This window comes from Falco rusticolus, chromosome Z, assembly GCF_015220075.1.
Source record: "Falco rusticolus isolate bFalRus1 chromosome Z, bFalRus1.pri, whole genome shotgun sequence".
NCBI classification, from domain to species: domain Eukaryota; kingdom Metazoa; phylum Chordata; class Aves; order Falconiformes; family Falconidae; genus Falco; species Falco rusticolus.
In genome coordinates, this window is record NC_051210.1 from 69,725,414 (window position 1) to 69,750,358 (window position 24,945).

Sequence of the window (24,945 nt, forward strand, 5' to 3'; positions counted from 1 at the left end):
AAGTCTTCTTTTGTAAAGGAATAGTATTCATATAGGCATAATACCATCACCATAAAAAGTAAATTTATTTATACATATGAGTTTCTTCTTTCTGTTGTGTCACCCTAAAGCAAGTAGACAGAAAACATTGAAGTATTTTTTCCATCTCCCCCACAATTACTTGACTTAATACAGCAAAGCATCAATACAGACAGACCATACAAAATTTTAGATGGAGCAGATCCTTGTGAAATTAAAAGTCACAAGCTCTGCCACTGGAGCAGGATCGCTTTTTGTGTTTGTGCAGGCTGGGAAGTGACGGGCTGATTATCAACCCCACTCAAAAGGAAATGGGGACTGAGCAAAGCCCTAAGCAGCCTGTGACTTTTCTATAGAAAAGAAAATAAAATATTTGCTGGCTGTGACACCTCAGTGAGGTGTCTGTACTTCTTGTGTAGATGTCAGAAAATACAGTAAGTGCTTACAGTCTCACTTCTAACAGTAGTTATATGGACTTCCTGTACTTTTTAGTTCCCTTTTGCTTAGGGTTAAGGAAGTTTTACTATCAATATTGATGACAACAAGACTGAATTGAGTATTTTACTTTCATTTATGGGGGCTAATGAAAGTGACTGTGGCAGAGTCTGTCAGCTTTGACAGGACTCAAACTTTCTTCAATGAAATGTATTAGTAATTGTACTTATTTCTCAGATTCTTCCATATCTTTCACACACATTTCAGTATTCTAATTTCATATCATTGAAAGATGACAAAGCTTAGGAAACATTTGTTTCTGGGTAAGTATTTCTGACTCAGTGAAAAACTTCCTCTTAGCCAAACATCTAGCTTGACTGGAATGATAATATCTCTGTATTTGACATGGTTTTGCTCTTAGTTTGAAGTATTCTATCATGACAGAAAATAAAGTAAAATTCCATTACTGCAAACCAAATCTTTGGGCCCTTTCTTGATTGTTACCTGACAATGGGTGTGTTTAAGTAAGAATTGATAAAAAGCCTCAGGAATTTAAAAGCTATATTTATTTAAATAATATAATGTAAGTTATTGTGTAAGTGATTGTTAATGTGCAGCACTATTTTATCTGTACTTGCATTTTCTCTGTGGATGATATGCAGGTAACAATGTGACAGAAGCTCAGATAAATGTGATTATACTACTTCCTTACTACTGTTGCTACTTAGTGATAAAGATGGTGTGAAAAATCCACCATTACTACTTTGCAAATCCATACATAAAAAAATGACAATAATAAAATGTTATTTAGTTCTTTTTGCTTCCATTTTATGGTATGCATGCATTTCCCCCTTGTTTTTATTGTCCCAATTCAGTGGTTAATGCATCACTTGGTTCTAAGAGGGGAATACATTGAAAATAGTACTTTATTAATCTTTCTTTAGATGAAAGGGGGTATGGAGACTGAAATATAACTAATCCTTACTATACATTTGAGAGAAATTGTTGAGAGAGAGTTTATGATCTTCAGTGTGTAACAGAGAACTAAATGGAGTATTACCTTTCCATTTCTTCTTTCTATCCAAGATGGACATGAACAAGTCTTGCTATACATACAAACTATGTTCAGGAAACAGTAAATACAGTTAGACCTACAAATCCAGGGACAGTACAGCAAAAATGTAACAGCATTTTACATGCACACACAGATCTCCCTCGGATCACCAGAGTACTTGGCTAACTTCTGTTTTACACTGAAATACCCCCTTATTACATTAGTCCCAGGCTACAGTCCACAAGTTGTGCTAGGACACACCATGAATGATGGATCAAGTATGCAGAGTTAGAAGCTACTTTCACTTTGTTTCCCTGTAAAATATCTTGAAACTTACTGCACTTCATACATTTGCATTTGACCATTAGTCTTCCACTTATTGACTTAACACACAAGGCACTGAGCCCTGGCTGCCTGAGTTTGAGGAACGTTGCCCATACAGCTTTTTCACTCTTGAAGGAAATTTGTTGGCATGTCACATTTCCCTGCCTTGGGTATATCTCGAACTAACCCCTCACATGGCACTTTAGTAGAACCCAAGTCCTCATGCTGTCATGGTTTCTTAGGTTGTCCCCTCTACTACGGTATCTCCAGCTACTGGTCTAGATACCGAAGTCAAAGCTGCTTTAGCAATACAGCCACTGGCTTACAGAAAAAATTCTGTTCAGTGGTGGCACATTTGAGCTATAGTATTTACCCAGTTTCCAGCATCACAGCACAAACAGTGGATGTAGCATCCCCAGTGAACTGATGGGGATTTGAACGCAGACAGCAACCTTAAAGGAAGTTGTTTATGGGAAAAAAGGAAACGGTGATTTGCACAGATGGTTTCTGAGCTGTGGACCAGGTGAGCTACCTGCTGACTTCAGCTGAATAATCCTTCTTACACGGTAGGAACAGTTCCACAGTGCACAGGGCTCAGAAGCACCCAGAGAAGCACTGGGTAGCTCAGTCACAAAGCTGAGGAAATACCCTCTGGTGGGAAGGCAGCAGCCAGTGGTGGAGCTGTTTGGACATGCTGCTTCATACCAGTTACCAGAGAGAACTGACATTCAAGATTCCTACTTTGATGTCAGTCCTGAGGAGTTTTTAGCTGAGCTCAAAGGAAAAAACAGCCGAAAACAACACACTGTTCAGGCTTAGGTGAATATGGCAGCCAGCGGGTGAATTCCACTCTCTGCTAACATTGGTGAAATCCTCTTCTCCTCCACAAAAGTCCTCTTTGCTGAATTAGTTTGGGTTTTATAATTGCTCTGCGAGTGTAAAGTTTAAACCTTTATGCATTTTCCTGAAATGTTTATAACTGGGAGCAGCTGCATGCACTTTACTTGCCACTCTTACAATAGTGCATACATTCTGTAACTGGTGCTCTTCCCTTAATGCTTTTTTGTCCACCTGAAAGTGAGAATATCCAGAGACCTGTACCGCAAGTAAGATTACTTGGTCCAAGCATAGGCAAAAAGGGAGAAAACACTACTCACCACAGTACATCAGCTTCTGAGTGCCACAAGGCAAGGCTAGAAGCAACAGCATCCCAAGAGAGGCATGGGAGAAGCAATAGCTCCTGAATCCAAATACAATGGGAGTTTCAAGCTGCTGTATTGCAAAAGGAAAAGTACCATGGATAGTACAATCACCTGAATTCTCTGCCAGGCTGACTCTCCTAGACCTATCTGACTTCTAATCACATTTCACCTCTAAGACATGAAACAAAACATAATCTAGCAGTCCGCTGAGAAGATAGGCTGGATTGGGCTGGTGGCCCATGCCTTGTTACCGTTATGTAGTACACCGAAATCTTTTGGAACCATAAATCTCATAACACTTCCAGATACATAAACTAAGCACTTTGGTAGTGTTTGTTCTTGCTTCTTTAGGGAAAGTGGTTAAGATGACAGGTGGGGTTTTTTTTGTTGGTTTTGTTTTTGTTTGTTATTGGTTCATTACAGTATAATTTGTGGCAGAGACTTTCAGAATTTTTTTTTTTTTGTTAGATATATTTATTTGGATTTCAGGTGCCTGAAATGACTCAGTTTTGTAACCTTCTAAAAACCCAGAAACTCCCTGAAAACGTTGCCATCTTGGTTTTTTTAAATAAATCAACAACAGCCTAGGAAAATGACAGATTCATCATGCCCATATTTAAAAACAAAAATCATTAGCCTCAAGCAAGTTTAATTAAACTTACAGAAGAGTTTACAATGCAGAAGAAATAGGTCAGGAAGGAATAATATAAAACAAAATTACTTCTTGAAAGTAGTCCAGGAAAAGCAAGGCAAGTCTGAACCCAGTCATTAATGATATCAGGGAGGAGATGAGACTGTGAAGGGTAACAAAGTCATGGGAAAAACAAGGACATCTGTTACCCAAACATAACTGCAGGGCATTCCTGTTGGTTATTTTGTGAGGAGCATTAGTTTTCCACATGCAGTTTGTGGTACAATGAAGAGGTTAAGCTCTAGTCTTGGCCTTTTTGCACATATTACTACTTAGCTAATAAGTCTCTGAATAATACAAATCATACATGCACTCTTTAAAAAGCTTGGGTTTCTGGTGCTTGAACCAGAAGTTCTAACATAGCTACTTTGCAGTGTTGAATGCTCATTCTGAATAACAGAGGTATGAGTCGCAGTGACTTACCAGGGTTAGTGTCTAGAATTTTATATCAGCTAGTAGTTTGGATAACATCTGCAGGGTCATTCTATAACCAAGATCCATAAAATCAAGTGGGTTCATCTTCTCCATTTCCTGCCTGTCTTTTGATGATATTTCAAGAATTTTAGTTACATCAGAGCAAACTTCCAGTAAGGAGCAACTTTTCCTTGTCTCAGCCCCAAATGTAGGCTTTATCAAGTCTTCCCATCTCATAGAGCAAAATATTATTCTTACAACCAAACTACTTTTCCTAAGATATTTGTTCTGGAGTGCAATAATCTTCAAACGAAAAAATGAAGACTTCCAGGGCAATAAAATCATCCCCAAACTCTGCAAAAGGAACTTGTTAAAAAAAAAAAAAATAAATCAAGTGACCTCAGAAGAAAATTTGCTTGACCTTTGTGGTCATTCAGTCACACAGGACATACTGCTAAGTGCTTTCGTCAGTTCTTTGAACTCATGTGTCAATTGTTTCACTTTCTCTTGGATTCTGCAGTACTAAATGTTTTCCACTCAAGTAACATGGTAAGCCTTTTCCCTCTGCAGCTAAACTTCCCCATTTTAAGGGTGCTGAAAAGTAATCTCTGTTCTTCAGTATGTGCATGAGTTCTGCTTTTGGCTTCCTGATGTTTCCATCCCTGCTGGGTACTGTGAAACCTTTTCTGCTACTTCTAGCTCCTACCCTGTCAGTTTGGATATGGCTTTCTGCTGTTATTATTAAACCACTAATGCCATAGCTCTTAAATTACGAATAGATAACTTGATTTCTTTTTCCTCTTTGAACCTGTCCCATACTGACCCATTTGCATTCCTTAGTTGTTTAAGCATGATACAGGGGTTCTTTACAAAACAGGCTCACTCACATTTGTACAAACTGATTCAGAGCTGTGCTGCATGTCTGGCTTTGTGTCAGCCTGAATCCAAACTCAGAGCAGATGCTGAAGACAAGCCCTTGTGGCCATCACAGACCTGCCAAAGACAGTCACAGCTCTCCCGTGGCACCTCAGCAACATGAGCAGGTGGCTGCAGGAATTCAAACATCTGAAGCAAAGCCCTCTAAGCAGCAGACATGCATCTGCTTCTCCACAGAGATGAACAAGAAATTGCCAGGAGATACGTGCAATCCCAAGGCAGGACAACATTTAAGGAGGACAAATTGCAGGCAGATGGCTGCAGTGCAGATAGTGTGAAGGCAATCAGTAAAGACCAAATAATCCAATTTACTCCCAGAAGAATGAAGACCAAAAAAGGGTCTATAGATAGTAGCCTGGGGAAGCCACAAGGCAGCTAGACTGTACTGAAATGCCTGTCAATTCTTGGAACAGTGGAGAGTTTTCTCACACTGGAACAGCTGACCTAAATGATCCGGACTCTTCCCACTACCTTAGGTAAAACAGAAATAACACTGTTGATATTTTTATTTCCTGCACCTTTCATAATTATAGCTGTCACAAAATTAAGTCTTTTACAGCAGCAGGATGGGCAGTTTTATGAATGTCAAGCAACAATTTAGGCTCATAACTTGGGTCAAACTGTGCTGGCCAGTAGTCCCAAGAAAGCAGGTTTGGTTGGCTGGTTCAGACAGGACACATTTGTGGCTGAAAGCAGTACCATCTCATACATGAGCATCTCTTCTGATGGCCAGTGTCTGTCCAGGAAAATGCTACTTATTTCAGTTCCTCTGTGCTGTTCTCACACAGTAGGACATGCCTATCATGATCTGCCATGCTGCAGCCCTGACTGACATCTTAGGCAGAAGTCCTGCCCTACTGTGGGTCTGAAGATCCTCTCCAGGATTCAGGAACAAGTATGAAACTGCAGGAAATCCATCCCTGCCGCTGCCCTGTAGCTTGGCCTTTGTGGAGACTTTGGGGCCTCCAGACACACTTCAAACAAAAAAAACCCAAAACAACAGAGGCTGTGCCTGCTTTCATTCACCACCATTGTTGTTACTGCTGCCAGGGAGAATAAATGTATACGTCCTTTATATAGAATCACAGAATGGTTGGGGTTGGAAGAAAACTCTGGAGGTCATCTTGTCTAACCACCCTGCTCAAGCAGGGCCATCCAGAAGAGGTTGCCCAGGGCCATGTCCAGATGGCTTTTGAATAATGTCCTGTCACTGGGCACCACTGGAAAGAGCCTGGCTCTGTTGCAGTTGTACCCTCCCTTCAGGTATTTATACACATTGATAAGATCTCCCCTGAGTGCAAGGTCTGCATGCAGATGGTTGCCTCCTCTACCAAAACCTCACCACGTAATGGGAACAGTCTGCCCTAATGGCAGACAGTTTTTTCACCTCATTAATTTTTCTCCCTTCTTCTCTCACAGGAATTGAAGGAGTACACTTAACCAGCTTTGTTTGCTTACCCATCTAGCCTCCTTTAGTAACTTATTAATAAAAAGACCATTCTATCAACCCTGCTTTCTTCAGTGAATAAACTGGCTGTGACATCCTGTTATAGGCACTGAGCCCAGAACATAATTTTCTTAGGTTTTTTTCTCCTTAAGCTGCCACCTGAAACACCTCTGGTCTGCAGCAGCCTGACCCCAGGGTCTCTACAGGTCTTTGTTCTCCAAAGTCACCTTCTCTTCCAGAGCCCCTAAAGCCTACTCCTCTTCTCAGCCCCAGTAAAGAGCAATGACAAGGAAAACCATGCAAGAAGTTCCTCAAGTAGCAAGGAAATTAGTTGATATATTCTGTGATGGCAACAAGTAATAAGCTTTATTGGGGCCAGAGACATGATTTTGGACATGGCCATCTAAGTAGTTGCAATTGTCCCAGAAAGAGCTAAATCCAGAGGCATATGGATGGCCACATAATACACAGACATTTGGAAAAAGGATGTACCATATGTGACACATGCATTGGAATACCAGTAGAGACAGCTTTCAAAGTGGCTGAATACAGCAGCTTTGCTTGAATGAGATCTGTATTTGCATTCTTAAGAGGGCAGGAAAATTGAGAAGAAGTTCTACAAAAAAATAGGATCTCTTATGTGCCACTAGAGAATTTTACCTTTAGCTAATTGAACTACATGCCTAGGACCTGTTCCCACTGTCTCGAGGCTTGCCACAGTCTGCATATTGAAGGTGACAGTGGCAGGATTTGCTGACACCAAGGCAATGCAAGTCTTGAAATTAATGGAGGAGAGGATATGGACTTTAATGATACAGGCCCTGGTACGAAATGCCAGCATTTCAATTCTTCTTCTGAATTACCCTGTTGAGTATAATCACTCTAGTTAACTCTGCCTACTTTGAGAATAAATCAGCTTTCTAAATTCTCTGCAGCTGGTGAGTGCTCACTTAGTTTTCTTTCACATTTGAGTAGCCTGCTTTATTTATTTATTTATTTTATTTTCTTACTTTCTTCCCAGAATGCATACTGCTTCTAGGAGTGCTGTAAGACTGATGAAAGAAGAGATAAGGTGTGACTGCCAGTCACAGTAAGCGCCTAGATGACTAAAACTTAAGGCTTCTGGCAAAATTAATTTTGGCAGTGTTTTAACAATCCTCCTCACTTCCCAACAAGCATTTCTGATGCTGCATAGAGCAGAATTAAAATGACAACATAATCCTTGATCAGTATTGCTCACTTTCATGTGTGTATTTTTTTAACAATTACAAATAAATCCACTAGTACCTAATATATTTCCTATATTTGCATAGGAAATAACATGTTCGAACTATATCCTGACTTTCAAAGTTACATAGAAACTTTTCTAGCTGACTAAGGAAATCATGTATATAAGAAACAACAACAGAAAAGCAGCATTGTTGGAAGTTTTTAAGCTCTGCCATAAATAATCTCTTCATTTAAAATGGGCTGTTTAAAATAATTGAACCTGATTTAGTGTTGTACATAGTGCAAATAATTATATAGATTATTGTATATTATACAACAATCACAGAAAAACAAGACTATAAAACTGTCTAATTCTGATATCTTGCACAGTACTAATCCTAAATTTAATCAATTTTTTAGAGCTTTTTTTATTTTTCCCCTACAGAAAAAAAACCATCTAATTTTTATTGCCAAAGATCCACCAACACCATTAGCAAGGTCTTCCAATGATTACTTAACTTTTCACTCAAAAATATCTTTTCCCCTCTGTAAATGTCAAGAAACAATTTACAGCTCTTGGATTTTGTGTCTAATAGATTGAAGAGCCCTCTCTTACCAAATTTATGTTCCAGAATCAAATACTCATTAGCATACACTAATCAATTATTCATTATTTTTAAATTTAATTATTTTTAAAAGATAAAAGGCAAAGGATTCTCAGCATTTCTGTAGATGTTTTTTCAATTCCACCATTATTACAATGGTTTTTCTCTGTTGATTGATAGCCTTCCAAGGCTGATGCTAAAACTGGATGCAACATTCACAAACTATGTGTTATGGCTGTGAAATACAGAAGTTATGTCTATGACATTCAATATTCCTGTTCACACATTTCAGGATCATATTCTTCCATCTGATCACAGCTTTCATTGGGAGGTCACATTCGGCTGAACAGTCATTAGAACACTCAAATTCTTTTAATGTATCACAGCTTTCCAAAATCAGACTCTTAATCTTTTATGTATGGTCTGTATAGCTTCTACTTAATCCTACTATTTGAAACCTAAAATATATAGAGCTAGAAAACTAGCCCTATTCAAACTAATTACAGTTACCTTGTACAGATAACGCTTTATTGGTATTAATTTCAAGTTTTACTCTACTTCAGTACTCCAGATCATAAAAATGGTAATAATTGTTCCATGGATAAGTGTATTGTGGCTGGTCCTTCCATCTAGATATCAACCCACTGATTTCCAGTCCCTCAAACACCGTTTGGAATCTCTGTTGAACATTGAGTTCACCTGGATTGCCAGGACAGTCAGAAGCAGATTATGGTAGAACATGAAGAAGGGCAAGTTAGCTTAAAGAGATGGAAAACTTTTTAATGACACTCCAGAACTAATTTTAGATGAGTAAGTGCAGAATCTTATCAAGTTAGCATTAATTATCAAAGCAAAGTGTAAGTTCAAAGCAGAAATCATTGGAATATTCAAATTGAGACACAAAGATATCTCAGTCCTGAGCAGATATCAAAGAACTGCTGTACGTTAATTAAACAAAGAGTAATATTGGCATAGGTATTATGTCATTTCTAGAATCTCCTTTCTAGCTTTTCTCTCCACTTTTTCTCTTATCTGCGCAATCTTTCCTCTTTACCAAGTTCTAGCCATGCCACGTCTTGACTATCTAACACATAAATGAAATATTTACTGCTGGTGTTTACAATGCTTCTAGCTGTCTGGAATAATAACAATGTTAATTTTAAGTGATGAATCAGAGATCAGATGTTAGTCAGCATATTCTCCTGCTATTTGCAGAGCAATATTGGTCTAAAGTCTAAAGCTCATTTCCTGCTTGGTGGTAATGAAGCATCTGAACCTTGGATGAACCTTAGTCTCAGCTCCAAAGGGTCATTTGTAGAAGAACCATCTTTCTCTGTACATTAGAAATTAATAGGCTGGATATATGTTAAAAATAAATCTTTTGGAATCAAGTATTCCCAACTCATATTGAAAACATGTAATTTTCTCTGAAGTATTTCAGTGACAGGCACAATAAATATGACTTAAGTACCATTTATAAAGTGTATCTGTTCCATGAAAACAGTTTTTTTGTTTACTTGTTGGGAATTGAAATCATGCTTCTAAACCACAGCTTGAGTAGTCAATGTCATCTTTCTCTTACAGAACACAAGGCTCACAAAAGCCAGTTTTGTTAGTTGGGGTTGGGTAAGGCAAACATACATGCTATGAATACAGCAACCAAAAATGAAAGTAATGTCAAATCCCTTGCACTTCTACTACAAAAGTCATAACTACATTATGACAAGATGGCTCAGTAAAGTACAGGAACAAATAATAGTCTATGACTTTCATGCAGCACTGCATAGATTCTCTTCTGTGACATATTTCAAAACACATTCTGCTGTAAATGCATTCAACAAGATACACTTAAAATATAGATGGCAAGGTTTATATTGAAGAAAATATTAAATCACATGTGTCTAGATTTAGACATTTAACTACACAGTCTTTGAAATAAAAAGCAAAAATCTAAAAATACTCCTCAAATAAAAACATTTTTGTTTAGAAATTTCAGGTTGACACAGGGAAGAAATCTTAAGGATTTTTAAAATCTGCATTACAGTACAGATTTTTAAAAAAAATTAATCTGTCAAAAGTATCACAAAAGAAACCACAGTAATTTTTTTCTTCCCCCAGCACGGGCTAAATAACATGATAAACTTCACTGTATTTCAGAAAATATTTTTATTTGATGGCATACTATATAACTAAAAAAACTTAGATATGCTGTAATTTCATTTTTCCTTATGGATTACCTGTTCCCAACATGTCAGAGGAATTTTCTGCTTTCTTCTGCAACTTCTTCTTTATTTCTATATTCCTAACTGCAGATGATGCATAGTTATCCTTAGCTAGAACTATTTATATTTAGGGTTTGAAGAAACAACAGTGTCTTCATTTATAGTTGGTTAATGATGATTGCCACAGAAGACCACAAAGCATCTTCCTTACAGCCATCTACTGTAAGACAGGACAGTTAAGAGAAATTACTATAATCCTACACTCCCAAGATTAATTTCAACCCAGGTGTTACCTGAATTATTCAATATTTTGATGAGAGAATAATGTGATTAGGCAGCAAAGGCTATGATATTTTAAAGTTCAAATGAGGAGATGAAAATAATTTAGGCTCCTGGATAACCGAGCTAAGCAGAGGAAATCAAAATGGTATGCTAGGTGGGAAGATGGTCTGAGCAGAAAAGCAATGCTGTTGAACTGACAGGGCAACAGAACTGTGCTGCTCTGGCACATAGGGGTAAGAAGCAATGTAGTCTGACAAAACACACAGCAGCTTAGAAAGCACTCAATGTTTTGTCTCACCTCTGCTCTTTTAGGTAAATTTTGGTTTTGTTTGCCTTTCTTTCTCAAGCTGTTGTCCTCAAAAGTATTGGTTTAAAGGCAAATTAGCCAGCTAAGGAGATTCAGTGCTATGAAATTGACACTGTTTCACACACCAGTAATGTTGATCATCAATCAAAAGTATAAAAGTGGTAATAAAATAGTCTTAAGGTGGGCAAATGACCAAGACAGGGTAGCTATTTCACAGAGAAAAAGAGGAAAAAAAATCTTATAAAGTAATTGATGGTTGTGTTACTCATCTTTTTATCTAATGTATGTCTGATGGTTCATTATAGAAAAACACTGCAAGGAAATTCAACCACTATAATTGTAAAATATTTAGCAGTTACAAAAGCTTAATAAATCCTCTCTTTGTATATAAATTGAATAAATAAATCTTACAGGGAAAAGCCAAATACTTTATTTCTGGCTGTCTTGTGCAGCACTATTGCTCCACATGTCTTTTGCCAGTTTGCCATTACAACGATCTCTTTCCTTTTCTAGAGAAACAAAAGGATAAATGAATGTATCAGTCACATTTGTGTCCCTTGTGTGAGGGGAGAGGATAGTGACCACAGCACTTCTCTGCTTAGTCTGTTCTCTGGATGCTTTAAAACATTATTTTAAAACTGCATTTAAACTTTATTCTTCTCTAGAAAAACAAAAAAAAGCCCGCTTCCTTATAGACATCCAATTGAAATACAGCACAGGAAGGAAACAGCCTAGTAGTATTCAAATTTGTACATGTGGAAATCCAAGTCACATTTATCTCAAACCACGGAAAGGGGTCAATTCAAGAAGTACTAGGAAGAGAATGCCAGAGCTCCAGACAACAGCATGAAACAAAGTATGGACCAGCTCGAAGCCATCTATGAACCAGGTTTTCACTTTTTTAAGTGTATTTTGTAACACTGAGAAGAGAGGTTGATACACCAGAGGGTCATGCTGCCACCCAGAGGGACTTCAACAGGCTGGAGAAATGGGCTTGACAGAAGCCTCACAAAGTTCACAGCGGGAAGTGCAAAGTCCTGTACCAGTACTCCAGACACAGACAGAAAATAGGAGATGATGTTCTGGAAAGCAACTTTGCAGCAGAAGGCCTCGATGTCCAGATGGATGCCAACACTCTGCCCTCAAGGCTAATAGTACCCTGGGCTGCATTAATAGAGGTGTTGCCAAGAAGCTGAGGAAGGTGATACTTTCCATCTCAGCACTGGTGAGGCCACATCTGGAGTACTGTGTCCAGTTCTGAACCCTCCAGCACAACAGAGAAATGAAGATACTGGAGACATTCTAGAGAACAGAGGCTCACCCTGCACATGAGGAAACATTTTTAGTGTGAGGGTGACAGCCCTGGCACAGGTTGCCAGGAGGGGTGGTGGAGCCTCCATTCTCAGAGATCTTCAAAAGCTGTCTGGATGTGGTCCTGGGCAACCAGCTCTTGTTGACCTGCTTGAGCAGGAGTGGTGGCCAAGGGGAGCTGCAGGAGTTCCTTCCAAGCTTAACCATTCTGTAATCACCAGGTAACAAAGTACAAGTCCTTCTCCTCTGACAGTCCTTGGAGAAGGGGGGTCAGGGTACACTGTTGGTGCTGGAGAAGTTGGTTACCAGGATTGCCCCACCTGTATTTCTCTGCTGCCCAACTCTGCTGGGCCTTTGGGCTCAGGGGCACCAGCCTCTCATCACCAGACCTTCCCTGAGGTCTGAGGCCTTCCCTCCTGCAAGGGCACACAAAGATGGCCAGTGTCCTGTGAGGCTATTTAAAATTACCTATCATGACACATGGAGGAAACAAAGCAACATACTACTTTAAAGATGTCATCCAAACATAATTTTTCCTGACTACTGTGTTAGTCTGCCTTCTCCCTCTGCTATGAAGATGTGATTATGGTCATGAGTTTTTGCTGAACTGTTCACTTAAAAGTAAAAATGTTTTATCCAAATTCCAAAAAGATTCTGGAGAAGAGTTCCCAATTACGTCAGTGAAGAATAAATCTAGCTATAAACTTTGCAACTAGTTTCACATGATACTCTGCAAATGCTTCAGAGCTTCCTTTTCTCCTTACCTTTCATGAGAGAAATGACACTGAAATAGAGTGAACTGTCAGAGAGAAATGTTTTGGACTAGGTTCATATTTCCTGCAAATCCAGAGTTTACGACTGCACTACATTCAGGATGAGCTTTGCCAGGAGATTGATGAAAAGCTGATTGTTAACAAATCAATAAGAAAATTCATGTTCTTTACATTAGCTTGAAGATCTTTATTTTCATGTAACATAAGTGCAACTGTGCTATCACAGCCTTCATCTCTGCTTGAGAATTCCCAGTATTTTACCACTCAGAACATATAAATCAGCTTCACTCTAGATTAGCTGTTCTGCCCAATACCAACAGCATGTTTATTTACCCACAGCTTTTTAACCTTGACATGACAGATATAGTTTAAAAAAAGAACATACAAGAAACCTCACTGTTCACTTGAGAACTTGGAGAAAATAGCAATCAGTAGACAGATGACCTGAGGTAATGACATTTGGTTGCAAATGTCTTTCTGGATACAGATAAAGTAAGAATTTGAGTCATTTATCAGAGTTGTGATTTCATTGACAGGCCAAAACACAAGAATCTCCCACATGAGTTCATTGGGTTACTTCTACCTTCTCTCCCACACTCTGCTTATGCCTCACAGAAGCAAGTCTTAGGAATCACCATGCTTTTCCTTGTATTATCACATTCTGCACAGATGACTATTTCCCAAAAATTCTGCTTGAAGATTAAGAAACTCTCTGAGGATAATTGTGCCCCAGAGAAGAGTTCACAGTTTTTGCCTCAGATAGTTCCACTAGAAAAACCAGTGGCCACTCAATAACTTCCTTCTGAGAGCCACTGTACTTTTCATGATTAGACACCTAAAGAGGCAATGCATTTACAGAGACCTCCAGGATCCCCAAAACATGTACTAGGAGCTAAAGCTCTTTTCATGCATTTGCAGGTCATGCTTTGAGATCATTAATCAGCACTATTCATATTAAAAAGAGTCCACAAAAGATACAGCTTCCCAGTTATATCCCATCTGTAGTTTTCACGGCCTCCCTGTTGGCTCCTACCTCTGGGAAATAGGGCCACGTTTCCTCCACAGACCATTGAGTGAACGCTCCAACCAACAGATGGGAATGTGGAAAGAAGGAAAAGCTGGCAGTGGAGTGTTGCTGGAGGTGCTATCCAGCTATCATGTCAAGGTCAGTTATTGGGCTGTGATGCATCCAACAGCGTAGTAAAAGGCAGAATACCTTCTTTACGAAGTACAGGGAGACGAGGTATGAGTTAGGTGCTTGACTGTATAGCACTAGGATTTGAACCATTCTAGCCTGCCCAGAAGCAGACCACCAACTCTGTAGGAAACTTTAAATGGAAAAAATATAAGCATCTCAGGACTCTAAATGTCTTCTGGGCTAGATTCAAGTTGCAAGTAGTTCAGATCTGTAATTTGGGCTTTGGTGTCCCCAGGTCTCATGTATTAAGTGTCCAAGGCTTTTAGTCATATTAAATGGTCTTAGTATTAAGTGTGTCTGGCTATCTGGTCTCACTGATGAACGCAAGCTGACCTTGAGAGGGATACTTACTGGAATTTTTTCTTTTTTGCGTGACTGAAAACTTGGAATGCAGCTCTTCACAGTACAGTACATTTGCAGCAAGTTTAGACAGTCTAAAGCTCCTACAGCTGAACTCATGATTTCCCAAAACCAACAAAAAGAGCAAGAACAACATTAAGGAAGGTATTAGCCTTATTTTGACAAAACTGTTTGTTGTAAAAGACAACCTGCTGGCTATTTACATTTAGACGAGGAAGCCTTTGTTTGGGTTTACATTGTGTATCGTGTGATATCTTTATTTCTTCATCCTCTGAGCTCTTGTTGCGCTAAGGAACACTAAGGAAACCACTTCCTCTGGAAGTGGTTTATTATTGTTAGTTATTATATGCTTGAATATTAAAAATGAAGTTAAAAAAATAACATCCAAAATTACATTATCATAGTACACAAAAGTCTTGTCATTCTATTAATAAAGGACAAAGAAGTCAAGAATATTTTAAAATGACACAAACATTTGAATTACCTTGGACATACAAAAAAGTTTGCAGATCCTTCAACTAAGTTGCAGCTGACCTGGAAGGGTGTACTCAAACCTTTATAAATCCATATATTATGCTCACACCTAAATAACCTGGTTTTTTCATTTTTATTTTGTTTGGTCAGGCATGTCAATGTTGCATTACAGCTATGATATCCTGAGTGTCTCAGCAAATTTAACAATTCATTAACTTCCAAAAGCCATATGCTATCTAAAAGCAAAAGCATGCATTGTTGGTTTGTACAACACTTGTATATTTAACCTTGCTACAGAAATCTGGCATGTAGTCTTCCCAGGGCCGACTAAAAAAAATAAACCTTTGTACTTACAACTTGTTTCAAAAAATTGAATAGTAGAAACTTTCTCACTTTTTACAAGAAGAAAGCTAGACCTAATTTAAGGCCTGAAAGCAATGTGCATTATATATATTAAAAAAAAAAAAAAAAGGAAAAAAACTCAGCCTCTCCCACTGACTTTAGATTACATTTCCTCAGTTTACATGTAACTCCGTAACCTCTATTTTCTTACCAGTCCATGAAACAGAGTTATCCTGGCTCTGGAATCATTGTTCCTATCTTGACACTGGTAAAATATAATTTTATTACCTTTATAAATAAACAAATAAACAACAAAAAAATCGATATTGCCCATATTCACCATGATAGAAAAACCAGCAGTGAGATAAATTTGAAAAAAACCAAAATCATGATAGTCTGGGAAACTTTCTAATGGTAAGGAGAGCAAAGCTTTGGAGCAAATTGTGTGGGAGCTTATGGAGTCTGTCTTGGGAGGTCTTTGACATCTCTCAGTAGCAATTTCAGTACAGTTGATCTTGCCTTGTGGCAGAGGGATAGCTAAATGAAGTTCTGAGGTCCCCTTTAGCCGTTTCCTGTGGTTAGCAGTTTTCCCTTACAAACTCCCATTTTAAGGAACACACCATATGATTGTGCCACACTATCTAGCGAATAATTTTCATAGCATGTCCATTTAATGCATGTTTTGCAAAAGGACCTTGCAAATAATGCAGTTATACCTGGGCAATAGAACCTAAATTCACATTTACATGGATATTTTTCTCTTTCACGCAGGGCAATACAAGAAATGTGAAAGCTATTAGCAAGGAGCTGATAAAAGAAAAAAGATGTTGGGGGTTTTGATGTAATTTGGTCTCAACTCTTCCAGAAGTTAAATGTACTTTTGCAAGATAGAGTTCTTAAAAGTTTGGGGTTGAATTATAAAAAAAAAAAAAAAAAATCCTTGAGGCCTAAAAATACTTTTTCTTAGATACTATAATTTAGTCTGTTACTTATCAGACCCACAGTCTTACTAAACTCAGTTTTGAGGAAGACTGTCACTCCAGAACACAAGTAGCAGGCCAGCTTTCTTCTTTTCCCTTTTAACCATATTTTGGTTCCTTGAAGGCATTAAAACATGGGAACAGTAGAAATCTGTTCATGTCAATATTGTGACAATAATTTCATAACTCAACTAGAAGGGGACCAATATAAATCAAAATCAGACTCTGATTTAAATTCTGAGCTCTCCCAGAAAATATGCCAAGAATCAACACAGATTTATCAAACACCATAAAAGGTACTTGTTTTCATTTTAAACTAATAAAGTAACGGTTTCCGGAAGTTAATCACAAGAAAGTTCTAAAACCTGATCACCATTAGGAAAAGAGCAGAGGAAAATAATTTTATATGAATTATTATTTGCCTAATATTAATTTTTCTCCCTGGATTCTCAAGCAAGTGTGCAGATAAGCTATCACATACAATCCCTCTGAAATCTGTACACAAGAAACTACATTTAGTTTAACAATTTTGAGGATGTTGTTGAAGTCTTGTGCCAATTTTGGAGACTGGAAAACCTGGCAAAACTATCCTGGGAACCAACTGCATGTAATGTGTTCTCTAGGGATAGAGGTTCTTCATTTGACCCCAGTTTTTGAGCAACCAGAAGTTGTATCTTCTGCCAAGAAATGAAAAATAGCCATGCACTTATTGAAGATTCTTTATTTCATCTCAGCTTGTATTTTTCCTCAGAATGGACATAAGTCTGACCTTAGGATATACTTCAAATAGTGTGTGGTTCCCATCCACATTTATAATGCTTTAATTACAAGCCTAATACCATTGCTTAACAACAAACCTATTTTCCCAATATTAAAAACAGGAAAGGAATTATTGCCTGTAAAAATGATTTATGAAAATATTCTAAAATACTTGATTTCACTTTAAGTTGTGCTACCCTGGCCTAGAATCTTGCCGCAACTTGACTAAGAATAAACTTTACTTCCATGAGCAAATTTTTTTAAAAAAATCTACAAAGTTAATATTTATGGTAAGCAACTTGCTCTGCAGATGTTAGTTGGCCATCGCTGAAGACCTCGATGAAAATTCAAACCCAGACACGATATTTAATTCTACAATAGACATAGGACATTTAAAACTGAAAATATGACTCTTTTAAAAATGGGTTTCTGAAGAATGCTTTCCAAATCTACTAAGAGGAAGATGTGTTTATGACACACTGATGTGTGTGCATACACACAGAAATTCAAATAAACCTGGAGATCCTTCATTTTCTTCTTTTTTAAGGATCAGAAACTTCTCAGTCAAGACAACATTTTTCATTGTTTAAAGGCTGAGACTGCTCTGCGCAGTCCTTAAATTTTTGTATCTGGATCTCTGGATGTTTTTGGATCCTTCTGTTCCCACCCCATAATTGATTTACCAGAAGTTATCTGGCTTTGGTTGTCCAGTTTTCTGCAAATCTAGTCGTCTCCGATGGACATTCAGGCTATTGTAAGTTATCAGCCTTGGCCTGCTTTCTATATTCCCAGTCAAAGAAGTTCAAGCCTGAACAGACAAACTCCCTAGCAATATGTGTTTTTTGGGGTAGAGATAAAAGAAAGTCAGTTTTCTGAAAGCACTCCTCCTTTCACTGCTATTGCATAATTCTCCTCTTTCCCAGGGGAAGGTAAACAGTGAAAGGTAAACAGTTGTTTCCATGTTTAGAAGAAAAATAAAGAGCTATTAATCTCCAAATCTCATCCAAGGAAAATTGCTGCAAACTGAGCTGTCATCTCAGTAATCTCTCATTGTTTCCTTCCATTTCGTTTAACCAGAAAGAGTAAAAGGGCACAAGCCATGAGTACCTTCATGTGGCCACTTTATATATTTTCCACTTTAGTACTTGGCCTTCTTCCTATGACGGACTCTACAGTAGTTTTTTATGACCATTTCCCACTGAGGGACAACTCCAAGTTCTCCCCTTGCTCACTAGTGGGATCTTGAGCAGTCGATATGTGAGATTTAGTTTAACTGAATTAAGACAAAGAAAAGGATATCTTGCAACTTTATTCTTCTACCTCCCCTTCAATGTTAAAGGCTTCATATAGCCCATTGAGCTCAAAAGAAGATAAGCATCTAAATAAATTTGACATTCTGCTCTTACAGATGTCAAAAGTCTAGAAGATGCAAAGCAGAAGCTCACAGATATACTCACAGAATCATAGAAACATTCGCTGGAAGGGACCCCTGGAAGACATCCAGGACATGCTGCTTGAAGTCAGTCTGCGAAAAACACCAGACTGGAGGTTTTTGAGACTTGGCTACACAAAGCCACAGCAGACCCGAGAATCTAATTTCCATGGCCCTGTGTGCAACTCATTCCAGAGCTGCACCACCTCCCCTTTTCCTAACAGCCAACTTCCCAAACAGCAATGTGTGGTCACTGTCCCCGTTATTCTGACTGCCCCTTCTCGGAAGCGTCCAGCTCTATTATCTTCATAATACTTCCTCAAGTTTCTGTTGGCTGCCATAAAATTGCCCCTTAGCCTCTTACGTGCCAAATTAAGACCAAGCCCAGTTCCCTCAAGCTGTCCTCACAGGTGATGTTCTCTAGGTCACTGGAGGAAAGACTTCAAATTTTGTTCCAAGGTTTCTCATCCAAATTAGAATCTGTATAAAAAGAGCCATTTCTGCAATCAAGAATTTCAGGCTTCCCTTTCTTATCTGTATTTTCAGACATTTTGTATAAGTACAGTGAACTGTTGCATCTGGATATTCACTGTCAGTGTTCAGATGGTATTTACCTCAAGTGATTACTTCTGTGGGTACGCACTGATGCAGGAAAAAGCAAGCTATACCTGTGGCTTGACAATAAAATGTACCTGGAAAAAAAGGAGAAACTAAAATTTGCACCAAAGCCAGATACTCACAACTGACCAGGGTTATTAGTGTCAGCAAGATGGAAGGATGGAGGGAATTTGTCTTTGGCCCAAGACAACTTTCAGCAGTCCTACTCCTTGTAGGAGTGTAGAAACACTTCAGAAACACCTTAACAATGAGACAATGCTACATCTGAGTGAAAGAGTCACTTTCCTGAGGATCCCCCCAACATAAACAGTGAGCTTTAAGACTGCAACAGTCCCCGAAACACAGTAATGTAGTATACTACACAGACAGAAATGCAGTGTAAAGTCTTTTCTCCCTTCCTGGCACTCTGTCCTCCATGTAAATACATATTAATGCTTCTTCCTTTTTCCTTAATTATGCACAGAACCTTTGATTTTTAGGTGTTCTGTAAATTAATGTCACATAGCAAGCAAAACCCATTAAGGTTACAGAGCTCAAAATTGAAAGTGACATAAGCAAATGCCTTTGTAAATGATCAAAACATTTGTTTTACTGAGCTGGTAAGAAGTGCTTTAAACTAGAAATGACAGCGAGAAAAGTACTAGCAGCCCTGGGAAGCAGTGATAGGGTTTACAAGCAAAGAGCCTAGGATGATGGAAGTGGAAGGGAGCACATAATCAAAACAAGACTTCAATGGAGTCACCTCAAACATTTGAATGTAACCAAGAAAGTGCCTGCAAGGCATCATGACAAGGAAACTCCCAGATCCTTTTCAGGAAATAAACATGCTTGGGTGTCTTTCTGAAGCATCCATACACTAATGCATGGAGCCTGGAGAATAAAAAGGAGTTAGAGATCTGTGTGCTACTGCATATATGGTAGCATGACTTGCAACCAGAGTGCTGCAATGATGAGATACAGGTCCTAGGATGGACAGGCTGGGAAGGTGAGGCGGGCCAGTTGCCCTTTATCTGACAGAACAGCAGGAGTGTGTGGATCTCTGGATGGGCATGGGTAACCCAAACAAGAGCTTATGGATAAGGATGAAAGATCAGACAAATATATGTGATATTGCACTGGGTGCCTTCTATAGGCTACCTGATCAGGAAGAACAAGTGGACGAGACCTTCTACATGAAGCTCAACGTGACCTGACAATGTGCACTTGCAGCTTAGAAAGCCAACCATATCCTGGGCTGCATGAAAAGAAGCCTGGACAGCAGGTGAGATGAGTCTCTCCCTCTACTCTGCAATTATGAGACCTCACCTGGAGTACTGCACCCAGCTGTGGAGCCTCCAACATAAGAAGGACATGGGCCTGTTGGAGTGAGTCCAGGGGAGGGCCATGAAGATGATCAGAGGGCTGGAGCACCTCTTCTATGAAGCTGAGGTTTTCAGCCTGGAGAGAAGGCTCTGGGGAGACCTTAAAGCAGTCTTCCAGTACCTAAAGAGGGCCTAGAAGAAAGCTGGAGAGGGACTTTTCACAATGACATGTAATGATAGGCCAAGGGTGAAGGGCTTTAAAAAAAGGGTAGATTTGGAATAGATATAAGGAGAAATTCTTGACTATAAGGGTGGTGAGACACTGGCACAGGTTGCCCAGAGAAGGTGTGGATGCCCCATCCCTGGAAGTGTTCAAGGCCAGGTTAGAGGGGCTTTGAGCAACGTGGTCTAGTGAAAGGTATCCCTGCTTGTCACAGTGGTTGAAACTTTAAGCCCACTTCCAACCCAAATCATTCTATGATTCTACTGACAGCTAGAAGTAGCCTCACATTCACAGGTTCTGGTCCTCCTGGGGAGCTTCAACCACAGCAGTATCTGCTGGAGGGACAACACAACAAAGTATGAGGAGTCCAGGAGGTTCCTGGAGATTACCTGTGATAACTTCCTGACCCAAGTGGTAGAGAAGCCAATGAGGAGAGGGACTGTGCTGGACTTCATGCAACATACATGGTTATGTGAAGACTGAAGTGACCTTGAAATGGTGGAGGGGAAGGAGCAGGTCAAAAAAGCAGGACCACATCCCAGGACTTCAGGAAAGCAGAATTTGGCTGCTTCAAATACGTTATTGAAAGGGTCAGATGGCATAAGGCCATAGAGGGAAGAGCAGTCCAGGAAAGCTGGGTAATATTCAAGGATGACTTTCTTAAGTTCAAGAACAGTCCATCCCAACGAGCAGTAAGTCAAGCAAAACTCAGACACAAAACTCCTAGCAAAACTCAAACACAAAAAATGAGTATACAAAAAGTGGAAGCAGGAACAAGCAATACAAAGACACTGTCTGAACATGCAGAGATACAATTAAGAAAGCTAAAGCCCACCTGGAGCTGAATCTGGCAAATGATGTCAAGGACTTCTGCCAGTACTTAAAAGGCAAAAGGAAGACAAGGAAAACTGTGGACCTGCTACTGAATGAGGCGGTGTCCCTTGGTAATACAGGACATGGAAAAGGCTAAGATACTGAGTGCCTCTTTCACCCAAGTCTTTACTAATAAGACCAGCTTCTAGAAATCTAAAGCCCTGGAGACAAGGGGAAGTGTACAGCAAGGAAGACTTCTCCTTGGTGGAAGAGTGTCAGGTTAGGGAAAACTTCAGCAAAAGGCACATACATAATAAGCCCATGAGCCTAGACAGGATGCACCCATTCAGCTGAGGGAGCTGAACGCAGCCACTGTAAGGACACTTGTATTATCTTTGAATGATCATTGCATTTGGGAGAGGTATCTGAAGACTAGAGGAAAGCAACTGTCACTCATTTCTTCAAAAAAAGGCAGAAAGGAGGACCTGGGAAACTACAGGCCAGTCAACCTCATCTCAGTCCCTGAAGTTTCCCCTTTTTCCTCAGGGAAACTGATGGAGCAGCTAATTCTGGGAACCAGTTGCAGCACATGGAGGACAAGATAGTGATTGGGAGTAGTCATCATGGACTCAGGACCACTAAGATGGTGAAGGGACTGTATTATCTCCCATAGGAGGAAAGGCTGAAAGACCTAGGATTGTTTAGTGTGGAGAAGAGAAGTTTCAAGGGAGATCTTATCCAGGTGTACAAATATCTTCAAGGAGGCTGTAAAAAAGAAAGGACCAGGCTTTTTCCAGTGGTGACCAGTGACAGAACAAAAGACTATAGGGACAAACTGAAAAAAAGGGAGGTTCCTAATGAATTCAAAAAACCACTTTTTTTTTTTTTTTTTTTTTTTTTTACTGTGAGAGTGACAGATCACAGGAATAGATTGCCTAGAGGGATGGTGCAAGTTCCATCCTTGGAGGTCTTCAAAAGACATCTAGATATGGTTCTGGACAACTTGCTCTACGCAACCTGCTTGAGCAGGGGTACGAGGCTGAGAGGACCTCCAGAGTTCCTTTCCAACATCAACATTCTGTAATTACATCGTATACTGAAGCCGCCTTGAGTAGTAGACAGCAAACAAAACAGAGCTCTGCAACTTTTAGTAAAAACAAGTGGTCCTGAACAAATCAGAGTCCCTGCAGAAATGGTACACAGATTCAGAAACTAATGTGATGAAAACTTGCCTTGAAGGTGGCAAAAGGATGAGTACAAGATGTTTCAAATTAATTCCTTTTGCGCTTAGGCTTGCAGTTCATGAGGAAACATATTGCTGAAGACTCTTTAAAGCATTCTTCCTTTGTGTTCTCTCCTAGGCTTCAGCACACAGTTTTTGTTCTCACATGCTGACTCTTCTGCAAATCACAACTAAAGATCATTATCTTTAGGCTGTTTCATTTTGATTTTGTCCATCTTGTTTCAACAATTTTTCTCCAGTTTTTGTGTCCCCTTCCACTCTAAAATAGTTATTTTCCCCTTTGCTAACTTTGTATCAGCCATCACATACAAGAAACTGTAGTGGTGCAGTTTTGCTGCGTGGGCAGAGCAGTTTGTGAAACATTCCATGTCCAGAGCATGTATGTAATCAAATCCATGATAGACTATCATTTAAGTTGATTTTAGCTGCCCAGTTGCCAGAAGCCAAAGTTCTGCACTAGATTCAGAGTTTCCAAAACATTATGTCAAAATTTTCCATTGGGACGGGAAGGAGCACTTTCCTGACAGAAAGGCCACAACACTAACCAAATTTCAACTCCTTGCTCGAAAACATGGACAGTACACAGTTAGTCAAAGAAAAGGTTGCCAGGGTTGTTTTAACATTGCAACACAATGTATTTTCTCCAGCATTTTCTTGGAAATGGCAAAACACTTTTGGCGGAAACTTTCTGGAAAAAAAATAAAGTGAGCCCAATATCATCTAATGGTAAATTTTACCTAAAATGTTGGTATTTGGCCAAGCTGCAAGTAAGATGATACGAAGGTATTGTAATAAGGAGGTTTGATAAATCTCAATAATAGTCAATGCTGCCAATCTCAGCAAAACGCAGTCCCATGTGAAGGCCAGGGAACTAATGATCACCAATAACACTGGAAACTCCAGCCAAGACACCGAGCTGAGCAGTAATGGAAACACACATAAGCTCTGAAATCTGAAACAGGCCAGAAAGCTGGTCAGTTTTAAGGAACTTTCCTGTCCTTGCACTAGTCTGTATAATGCTTTAGCTGCACCCCTATGCAGACACGTAGGTATACACATTAAGTTCTCAGACGACACTTATCTCCAGCAGATGCAAGTATTTCAGTCCTGATGCACCAATCACTAAACTGAGCTTAGCTGAGAAAAAATCCAAATTCAGCAACCATGAGATATGAGTTAACAGCAGAAATGTTGCTAGTGTTTGCATTCATAATTGTAGAGGACTATTCAATACCAATACATTAAAAACTTTTCCCAGTCATATGACACTAGGGCAACAAATAATGCCTAACTTATGAACTATCTGAAAATTAAAAAATAAAAATAAGCACCATGGAAGTGTAAGGTCTGATGCATAAGGTCATTAACTCTACAGAGTTAAGAGTGAAATTACAATGAAGAAACAAACATGCTTTATTTTAAAAAGAAAACCACAAAATAGCTTTTTGAGAATACTAAACTGTGAAAATCTGGACTAAAGAATTTTACGGGTTACTGTGGTATAGGTTTCTCAGGCAATCATACCCCATCTAAACTCCTCAACTCACGATGAATAAGGCTATTAATATGAATTTAGTTAGAACCAATACAATATCATAAATCAATAATTAATCATTAATTCTTAGCAATTTTTTAATGGAAATCATAGGCAAATTAATGTATAATTTAGGGTCTGAGCCATCAATATCTGGGTATATGATTCCCTACCCCCTTCGAAGTCTACACTTAAATTTCACAATTTAGGGTCTGAAGAGAATGAGTGGGTGGAAGTATACACTTCTGCTATGCAAGAGACCAGATCCCTGGGCCTAATCATCCTTTCTAGCTACTGGATTTATTCCCTTAGAGATTTAACAGGGAGAGAGCACAATTTATAAGGCTATATCCCAGGTGTGGCATGCAAAGAGTAACCCACAGATGGCACAGAAGGTAAGTGCCAGGAATACTGAGTCTGCTGTACACAAGCAACGCA